Source organism: Sinocyclocheilus rhinocerous, unplaced genomic scaffold, assembly GCF_001515625.1.
Source record: "Sinocyclocheilus rhinocerous isolate Xijiao unplaced genomic scaffold, SAMN03320098_v1.1 scaffold5236, whole genome shotgun sequence".
Taxonomy (NCBI): Eukaryota; Metazoa; Chordata; class Actinopteri; order Cypriniformes; family Cyprinidae; genus Sinocyclocheilus; species Sinocyclocheilus rhinocerous.
Window position 1 is genome coordinate 117,268 of NW_015665840.1, and position 8,001 is coordinate 125,268.

The 8,001-nt window shown below is 42.6% G+C and overlaps 1 pseudogene; it reads left to right on the forward strand.

The window, feature by feature from the left end:
* The window catches only part of LOC107731600 (1-phosphatidylinositol 4,5-bisphosphate phosphodiesterase beta-1-like), a 111,207-nt pseudogene extending 103,610 nt beyond the window's left edge, over nucleotides 1-7,597 (forward strand).
* The last annotated feature ends 404 nt before the right edge of the window (nucleotides 7,598-8,001 follow it).

Here is an 8,001-nt window from a genome sequence, read left to right on the forward strand (position 1 = left end):
GTGTGTGTGTGTGTGTGTGTGTGTGTGTGTGAGAGAGAGAGAGAGAGTGTGTGTGTGTGAGTGGTCCTGGTAAACCCTACATTATGGGGACAAAATGTCCCCACAATGGAGGCAGTATCCAAAATCCTTGTCCTTATGGGGACATTTTTTGGTCCCTATGAAGAAAACAAGTTTATAAATCACACAGAATAAAGTTTTTTGAAAATCTAAAAATGCACAAAGTTTCCTGTGAGGGGTAGGTTTAGGGGTAGGGTTGGTGTAGGGCAATAGCACATACAGTTTGTACAGTATAAAAACCATTACGCCTATGGAGAGAACCCAAAAAACATGAAACCCAACATGTTTGTGCTGAATGTCACTGTCTTGATCAGGAAATATACAGTATGCACACTGTATGTCCTCATTTGTTTTATTTTTGCGTTTTGTTACGTGGATAGTCCATCCAAAACATGTCCATTCTGTCATATTTGCTCTCCCTCACGTCGCTCCAAACCTGTATGACTTTCTTCCTTCAGTGGAACACAAAACATTATTTTGAGAAATGATGGAAGAACCAAACATCAGACGCCACTGACTTTCATTATGTGGAAAAAACAACAACAACAATGAGACAATGTTTGAACAAGTAAATGATGACAGAATAATGATTGTTTTGGTGAACTGTCCCTTTAAGAGAAAAGCATTCCTTACACACAGAAACTTTCATCTGCTCAGAGAACTTCTTTATGTTGTCAGGTCTGGGGTCTGGTGTTCGGTGAGGCTGTTGATGAATTAAACCTCAGAAATGTACCAATGATCAGTTCCGGCCAGCGATCGCTGGCATTGATTAGTGATGAAGCAGTTGCTGTTTTTCTCTCTGTCACTGAAGGCCTGATGCGTCTGGCGTCACTAGAGGGCGTCAGATGAGAGACAGTGCTTCACAGTGTTAAATTATGGCGCATCAGTCGATCTGGGCCTTGCTTTCCATCAGACTGGTGATTTATAGTCCATCCGTGATCGGTGTGTCAGGACCCTCGTTCACAGCCGAGTCAGCGTTAGATTGGTGACCGGACTCTGCAGCGGCGTCAGAAGAGAATCTGTGCTTGTGTTTGCATCAGGAGCCAGTCTGAAGTTAAAGTAACCAGGACGAAGCTGAAATCCTGCTCTCTGAAGCACATGAGCGAGAGAGAGAGAGAGGCCTGACCTATTTTTACACTTGGATCAGGCACTAATGGACAGCTATAAGCATCCTGGGTCTTCAGAGACCTCAGTGATGAAAGCGTTGAGAGATTGGCCACTGCTCTAGCAGCAGCCTATATTCATGTTTGTGAGAACGTGTCGGTGTTTAAATAGAAGCAAGCGTGAAGCTGACAGCTGCTGTCGCGCGTTAGCGTCCTGCTAGCGCTCCAATCATCTGACTCTCAGCTTCGCTTTGGCGTTTGTTTCGTGAACTTCCCCGCGAGGGACCGTTGGCACCTTGTGAGCTCAGTCGCTCTGTGCTTAGCATTATTCATGCTAACGCTAAGCCTGTGCTGTTTCTGAGGTCTTGTTGCAGACGTGTTCCTCTCTGAATGAAGCTGCATGCATCGCCATGGCAACACTCATCCGCTCTGAACCCCATAATAACCAAACTGACTGAAATTCAACGATGTCAAGGCTGTAATGTGATGGTTATTAACGCACACGTGATCCAAGTTAGCCGTTATGGTTTCTCCCAGAGATTATCTTACTAGAGGGAGATGAGAGGGGCTGTATTCCTTACTATTAGAGAAACCATAACGGCTAACTTGGATCACGTGTGCGTTAATAACCATCACATTATAGCCTTGACATCGTTGAATTTCAGTCAGAGTTGTGCGACACTCAGTCATCGTTTACGGATCCCATAGGAATGAATGAGAAGTGCCATAAACTGAATCCCAGCTGTCGCAAAAGTCAGTGACTTCTCTTATAAAACAGCACTTTTTTCTGTGTAAACTCTAAAAATAGTTCAATCCAAAAGTAGTGTTTAGTGTAAAACATGTTGGAGATTAGCAGATAGCTGTCGATTCATTAAATGACGAGCTGTTATTCAGCGTAGTGAAGCCTCTCCTCCATTGACACCCATTCAAATAAAACGGCGTCCGGTCTCCTTCCCGTTAGCATTAGCCGTTACGCTTTTTTGGCTAATGGCTGCAGGCTTGCCTTCTCGTGGCTTTGGTGTTGCTCTCCTCAGCCGGACGTGATTCTGTGATCATCTGAAGTATTCGTTCCCTCGTCTCACAAATCTCCTTCTGTTCATCATACGATAATAGTTTGACTGTGTTTTTGGTCCCTTTTGGACAAATAACAGCACATGATTTTGGGAAGTCCTAAGCATTGGTAGATTTTCATTTGTGAGAGAACTTTTCATTTATGGGCATTTTATTGCTAAAAACACTGCGGTCTTGCAATCACACAGCATGTTATATTTTTCTGGCCAAACGCAGCACAGTAGAGACAGATGGAGACGTCTGTGAGGCGTTGCGGTCGCTCAGCTCTCGCTGTGACCGCGCTTTCCCGTGTTTGATGTGAGCCACTCTTCATTAATAATTCACACGACCCTCCTGATTCTCGCCAGGGGAGCACTGTCACTCGATAAAGACCCGAGGAGCACAAACAAACCCCGGCTCTCAGCGCTCCGGCTGGGAATGACCTGCTCTCGGAGAGGAACGACGACCCAGCGATTGTCCGTACGGAGCTGATGATTAATAATCAAACGCTGCTGATTATAGAGTCTCTGATGCTGATGGGTCTTTAGTCTTTTAGTGAGCGTTTGTGAACGCACACGTGACGAGTGTGAAACGGGAACGTGTTCAGTCTCTGCCCAATCTAGATTCCAGCAGCTTGGCATCCCTCGATGGCAGACCAGAATTAGGACAGATGTTGAAGAAGGTCGTTCTCCTCCCCGAGTGCTTTAAGAGCGCGGTGGTTTGTTGACAGATGACGAGTCTTTTGAGGAAAGACATTTTTAACTGCGAGTCGGGAGGGAACAGAAACTAGAATGGGCCGTGCTTTCATCTGCAGGCCTCTTTAGGTCAGTGCCTTTCTTGTGCTCGAGGAGATGCTGGTCTCCGCGAGGGAGATGTTTGATTTGTCAGCGTTTATAAGTGACTTTTCTGAATCTTTATCCTTCTTGACTGTGCACATTTCTTACAGTAAAAGTGTGTCTGAACTGGGATCAGTTCTTATCGCAGCGGCCTCATAAGGCACGTTTAAAATTTATTTTTATTTCAGAAAGGAAAGCTCTGTAATGACTGGAGTGAACTGAATGGCTCAAAGTTTCCACAACACAAATACTCAGCGGGAAGGGCTGGGTCTCAATCGTTCATCTTTTTGGACTACTGTTAAAAGAACTAACTCGTGTGCTTCACTAGGTTAAGACAAAATAAAAAGATGTTGTTTATTTCATGACAGTGTAGGATAAAACATGGCTTGTTCTGCTGAGGATCTTCCCACATTACAAACGTATTCCTTTAGAATCAGCGGAGTGTGTGAGCGTCTTCATCTTGACCTTCTGGTGTTGTTCGGACATTTTAGACTGACAAATGGGAATGTAAAAAATCGATAGTTCATTGGAATGGTTTGAAACTCGGAGACTTTTATAGCAGTCTCTATGTGACCCAAAAAAAATCGTGGACTTGATTGATTCGAAAAAGCTAAATGGTCAAAAAAATAGTCACACTTGTGTTGTTCGCCATCAGAAATGACCACCATAGAAATTAATGGGAAATAGGCAGAAATACGAAAATACAAAGATGTCTACAAATCAGCCACAATGCTGAAATAAAGTGCACAGCAATGAAGGAGTGACAAAATGTCGTCTGAAAACACTGCTCAGAAACTAAGGAATGCACAGCACTGAATATAAACAGGCATCTAATGGATACTCCATGGTATTACAGATCAAATCTGCCTCGGTTCAATGGGTTTTAAATACTTTTGCTCTATTTTTAACTTAAATACTGCATTACAGTTTTTTTCAACTGCTTACACACAACATCTTTACACACAGTTTCTGAAACACCAGAACCACACACCAAATCTAATTCTTGGCCTTTGACTCAGTTTTCAATTTCATAAAACACACAATTCTCTATGTAACACACACAAATCTAACAGGAATTAATATTATGGCAAAGTTGTTTGCAAATGTTTGCTTTTTTTGAGATATTTTTGTTTGTGATATTTTGAATGCAGTGCTTCATTTTGCAAGAGATGTGAGGCAGTTTGCGTTTTTGTGTGCAATTCTCGGATTTGTGTGTAAAGTTTTGAAAAAAGAGGCAAAGTTTTGAAAATTTAAGAAGTTGAAAAAAACTAATCGAAAAATTATATAAATTTTTTTTTTTTTTTTTTTACATTTTATACAGAAAATAGTCCATCATTTAGATATGAATATGAATTAGTAACATGAAATGCACTCAAAATGCAAAATATTAAAAACATTATTGAAACGAAATGTAGTATATTAATTTCACAAAAATAAAATTATTACACGATTATGGCTGCTGGTCAGTTTTGACCGCGAACAACACAAGTGTGACTCCCTAATGAACAATAGCAGAGGGTTAACACAAATAACCAAGACCGGACGGTTACACTTTATTTTGATAGTCCACTTTAGACATTCTGCTAACAGTAAGTAACTTTGCAACTACATGCCAACTAGCAGTCATTAGTAGAGTGTCTGCTTAATATCTGCTAACACATTATTTGGATGGGTCCACAACATACAACATACTGACTGTCAACTTATTCTACTAACCCTAAACCTAACCTAACAGTCTACTCTGAGAGTTACATTTACATTTAGTCATTTAGCAGACGCGTTTATCCACAGCGACTTACAATTGGGGAAGACATCAAGTGATTCATCTTAAAGAGACAAACAATAAATAAAGAGAAAGACAACGTTTTTTTTTTTTTTTAGGATAAAGTCAAGTAGCATCGAAAGACATTGTCAGGGATTCGGCGTTCCGGATAGCGGTGGGAAGATCATTCCAGCAGAGTTAGTACACATGTAGTCGCATAGTTACTTGTAGTTAGTAGAATGTCTAAAGTGGACTATCAAAATAAAGTGTAACCGACCGGACCAGTGCAACCGCGTGTAGCTGACGCCTCGATGAAGATGAACAGGAGATGAATGGGTTGAGTTTGTCTCGTGATGTTTAATTACCTCCGAGCCCAGGTGATAAAGACGTGGCTCGTCTGACAGCAGTCGTCTTGGCGAAGGGTCACGCTTGTGTCCACTTCAATCCCAGGCTTTGTGTCTTGTCCAGCAGGGGACAGCAGATGTCCTTCCCCTAAGTAGGTCAGGCTTTCTGCGGGAACCATCTGGCCATGGCACGTCGCTGTCAGCCGGCGAAAATCTGATTTTCTAGAAGGTGACCTTTGAGATGACTACGCTTAACCGGTTTGAGGAGTTGGGATGTGCAAGTGTAGAGTTCAGGGGAAATGGCTGATGTTTGTTTTTGTTTTCTGTGCTGGTAAAGAACTGTACACCAGGCTTCCCTTGTGCCTTCCTGACGTAACCAGCTCGAAGCAGTGCATGCAAGTACTAACCCTGTTCTGAGGGTTAACCGGCGCAAGCAGAGATCAGAGGCGCTCTCAGATCACCAGCCAGTGTGAATGTTTCGAAATCACAGTCTCATCTTTCTTTAATTACACCGTTCCCAGGGGAGCGAGCGGGGTAGTTAACCAGTCAAATAAGCAGTAAAGCAATTATTGGGTCAGAATGAATACAATTCTGACATCTTTAATCACTAGGGGAGTCTGTGCCTGGAGAAAAGCAGGGTTCTGGTCTCTCCCAGAGCTGGCAGATGAGATGAAACCGTGTCGCATTGGCTTTTCAACACTGAAGTGATCTTCTGAGATCGTCTCTAATCTGAACCTTTAACCTCAGGCTATGGTTTTACTCTCCTGCGGTCGGCCGGAGTCATTCTAACATGGTGCGGCTTTATTTTGTTGTTTAATCCGTGTGCTTGTTCATGTTACAGCGCTGCATTCTCTCACATGACGTCGCTGTGGCTTCACATCTGCTTTGTGATTACGCTCCAGATCAGAGCTTCTCAACTGATGGATCACGACCCAGAAATACAGCTTTGTTTTTCCCTGCTATGATAGCAACAAATGGAAAGACAAACGACAAGAGATAAAAGAAAACACGCCATTAAACACGAATCAGCGAAGAAAAACCAGTTGAGATGCTGTGATCTGGAGGCTTCTGTTCCCGATGAGTTCCTCGTCTGATTTTGTACCGCTTTCTTCCACAGCTTCAGAGCGAGCTGGACCAGGAGTATCAGGACAAGTTTCGGAGGCTCCCAGCGGAAATCCAAGAGTTCGTGCAGGACTCTGCTGCTTGTAAAGGCAAGTTAAGCCAAGACAGTGACTTTCTTCCCATTTCCAGAACGCCGGGGAAGCTGAAGCCCTCGCTCTCGCCAGCTGAAGATGTGGAGCGGTCTTCAGAGAAAGTCTTCGACACGCCACTCTGAGCTTGTTGTACCTTTGTAAACACGTTTTTGTACTTCATACGCTGTTGAGTTTCCCTGATTTAATGTGCACCTTTTAGTACGACGACTGGATGACTTACTAGAACAATGTTAAAAATATTTTTTCTTTTTTTCTTTTAAAACTCACAAGAACTCGCTGCTTATGTGGATTTAAATGTGTTTAGATGGACTCTTGTGTATGTTTAGATGAGTCTTACTGTCACTTAATGATTCTGAACAGCTCTTTTAATATGAAATTTAGGCTCTACTTAGGTCACATATGTTGTCATGAACCATTCTGCCACAATTTAGACTATTAATGCATTATATATATATACTGTATATAGCAACACATGGATATGAAACATAAAGGCATCAAGTGATTCATTGGCTTGCATGTTATTGTACAAATATGTGATGTGGAAGGAAAACATTCTTTTACTACAAGTATATGAAGATTTACATTTACATTTATGCATTTGGCAGACTTACACTGATCAGTTCATTCATTCCCTGGGAATCGAACCCACGACCTTAACTTTACTTGCGCTCGATGTACTGTTGGAACTGCAGGATGATGTTTAATAAAGATTCTTTTGTGCCACAAAGAGGAATATTTGACCACAAACACTGTGGGAAAACGTTTATGGCCCAAAACAAACCATAACTGACCAGAGTCACGACTGGACCAAAGTTTTCAAATGAAGATGAACTTTCAAGTCAACAAGACACTGTCATGAATGTGTTTACCGGTGGATGAAGTGAACGTTTGTGTGTGACAGACTCGACGCTGCCAGTTTCTGAGGTTCTTTATCAATGTTTACCAGACAACACTAAACAGCACTAGTGCCACACACATGCACAGCATCTCGAGGCTCTGAACACGTTTACCTTCTCTAATGCATCATGTGTACATGGGTCATTGTAATAGAACAGTCTGTGGTTGTCTAGTGCACTAATGAGTGAAGCTTGTGACTAGCAGTACTCCAGAGAACAGTTAGTCATAGAGACACCTTCACACGCTTTTCACCTGAAGTTTCTCCTTGCTGATGTTGATATCAAGTGTAAGCGGGTTATAAATGCCTGTGTATGAAATAAATGTTGCTTCTGTCTAAATGTGTTCCATGCTGTCTTCTTTGGTTGAGCTGTGCTGGTAGTTGTAGTTGTTGAAGGTCAGCGTGCCTGTTCCTGCCCCGCTGAAGAGTTATATGCTGTTTCTGCAAAGCACCTTGGGAAGTTCTGAAGAGCTGGATGTCTGAACCCTGTTTAATGCTCCATAAATCTGCTGTGCTTTAATGTGTTGATGATGCTGGGAAACACTCATTAAGAGTGAATAATAGAGTCGTATTTCATGTGCTGCGGATGACATGAACAGATATTCAGCCAGCTTTATGTGTAGAGAAACGTGTGTGTGTGTGAGAGAGAGAGTGTGCGCCCGCGCGCGTGTGTGTGTGTGTGTGTGTGAGAGAGTGAGTGTGTGTGTGTGTGTGTGAGAGAGAGAGTGTGCGCCCGCGCG